Below are 2,620 nucleotides of genomic sequence, written 5' to 3'. Positions count from 1 at the left end.
AATGCTCAGAAGTATAAGTTAACAGATTTAAAGACTAGAAATGAGACAAAACTAAATACACAGTCAAACTCAGCAAAACAGCACACTTCACACACTTCACACACACACACACACACACACACACACACACACACACACACACACACACACACACACACACACACACACACACACACACACACACACACACACACACACTCATACACTCATACACTCACACACACACACACACACACACACACGCACACGCACACGCACACGCACACACACACACACACACACACACACACACACTAGGACTAGGTTACTGGTGTGCATGAAAGCAAAATGTAATATAAACAAGAAGTTCTACACTCATTAACCCAAATCCATAAAACATAAAATTACAAACCCAATTGTTTATTAGTCTATATTGCAATTTGCAATATTGTTCATAATAATTTGAATATGACTTTTTCACCACATCATGCAGGCATTTAGTAGAACTTTGTTAGCCATTTGGTAGAACTTTAAGGTAGGTACATTTTCATTATGTGTGTTTTTCAAGCAAACTGAAGTGACTGACCAGTTAAAGTTTTATAGCGCAGGAAATATTCCAGGCACTTAATTGCAATTTCATCGACTTCTAGGTCAAATTTGTTGGCAAAAAAATGCTGATGCCTGAGAATCCAGTTGAGATCACCGGCACCATACACACACACTGATCTTCTGGATACTCCATGGCATCGAGGATACAGGGCCCCCTTTCTTACATCTCCCTCATGATAAGCCCACTTCACCAGACGGGCTTTGGAGTAAATGTTTGTCTTGTCATATTTGTTGATGGGAGGGCTGGACCCTGGCATACCTGGCATGCGCTGAAGAGATGCCCAAAGGTGCTCATCTGGACTGTATGTGTCCTTCTCCCACTCCATCAAAGCTTTAGCCTCTGGGCTTTTAAACAAGTGCTCCACAAACTCTCTCGACAGCATAAAGTAAGCAATTCCAGAGAACATTGGGGTACTGATAGGAGGGGGGCTCTTCTTAATGCCAGTCCGATTGATACCAGACTCAGTCACATTGTGGTGGTACTTCCAGCGAGCTTTCTTGCGCTCAGGAGTTGCCACAGACTCTATGGAGCTCTGTCCATTTAGTTCTTTTAGTGCTCGCACCATCTCTTTGTTTGTTTTCATGGGGAAGTCAGTTCCACAGGTATTGATAAGGTACTTCCACTCAACAGTCAAGTTCATCAGATCATTCATGCAGTTCAGGTCAGCTTGGACTCGAGACCAAGAGGCATAAACAAGCCTCTCCAGTTTGCTTGCCACAAACACATTTGGAAAACAAAAAACAATGGCTTCCACAGCCTTCAAGAAGTTTTCTGGAGACTTCTTGTCCACATGCACACAGTACACATTCTGTGGTGTGTACACAGCTCTGAGGAGCCTCTCAAACATCTCAATCTGATGATGGATCACCATGGAATAGGCAATAGGAAAATCCTTCTCTTCTTCACTGGGAGCTGAAGTTAGAAACCCCCTTTCTTTGATGTAAGCACTGCAATCCTTTGTGGAATTGAGATAGAAAGACTCTGTCAAAGTGACACGTCTTTTCTTCTTCAGAAGTCTGCTGAGGTCCTCCTTATCGAGTCCTTCCAGATCTCCTCGAATGATTGCTGAGCATGCCTGCATTTCCCCCAGGTCCCCAGCCGGTAACTTCTGTTCGTCTGATGACCTGCCTTTAGTTTTTCTCTGTTTTGAGGTCTTCCTTAATTTAAAAGTCAGACACATGCACAACAATATAATACACATAGTTTTCAGTGTCTTTTTTCTAAAATGTTTTCCTAGCACAGCCATTGTGCTCGAACTAAGTCAAACTGAGTAAAAATGTTCTACAGACAGTGCTGTATGCAAATGCACCTTAGAAAATATGTCACCTGCCGCCGATGCTAGAATGAGGGAGAAGGCGTGGCAAGGGTTAGAATTTAGAAAGGTGACATTTGCATATTTAACCATGTCAGTGTGGTCAGTGTGACAGTGAAACAATGACAAAGAATGCCAAATATTTTCTTCAAAACAGTCTCACTCTGTGTGTGTGTGCGTGTGTGTGTGTGTGTGTGTGTGTGTGTGTGTGTGTGTGTGTGTGTGTGTGGTGGGTGTGGGTGGGTGTGTGTATGAGTGCATGTGAATGCAATGAACTGAGAGTATACTCTAGTAGGTGTTAGGCTGAAGTCACAAGATTTATATATTTTTTTTTGTGTATATCTTAACACTTACAAAATAGAAAAATCAATACAATCAATAATAATGACACCAGCAATAAAAGCAACAATAAAACCTATAGTTATAACTATAGTTTCCCCCTACTCTAGGGAGGACAGGGGTATTGTATTAAATCAAAAGGTAATATCCGCAAAGATGAGTCTTTACTTTTAGAACGACTTTGAAAATGGCATTCAGTTTTTGCACTGTGGCACATGAGGAATGAGCAAGGCATCTGGATTTTCAACAATTACTTAATTATAGGCCACTGCTTGTCAAAAAAACATCCAAAGGTGGCGTTGTCACATTATATAGGCCTCAGATGTCCCTGTCAACAGACAGATGCGTGTGTGTTTGTGTGTGTGTGTGTGTGTGTATGT

At 41.8% G+C, this 2,620-nt stretch overlaps 1 pseudogene across 1 annotated transcript; it reads right to left on the bottom strand.

Moving 5' to 3' along the window:
• Nucleotides 1-509: 509 nt before the first annotated feature.
• Nucleotides 510-1,769, bottom strand: LOC308381583 (beta-1,3-galactosyl-O-glycosyl-glycoprotein beta-1,6-N-acetylglucosaminyltransferase 3-like; annotated as a pseudogene). Its single transcript has one exon. The product of its transcript is annotated as a beta-1,3-galactosyl-O-glycosyl-glycoprotein beta-1,6-N-acetylglucosaminyltransferase 3-like (transcript).
• Between the last annotated feature and the right edge of the window lie 851 nt (nucleotides 1,770-2,620).

This window comes from Sprattus sprattus, assembly GCF_963457725.1.
Source record: "Sprattus sprattus genome assembly, chromosome: 20".
Taxonomy (NCBI): Eukaryota; Metazoa; Chordata; class Actinopteri; order Clupeiformes; family Clupeidae; genus Sprattus; species Sprattus sprattus.
Note: the sequence above shows the minus strand (reverse complement) of the source record. Positions and strands in the feature narration are given on the sequence as shown.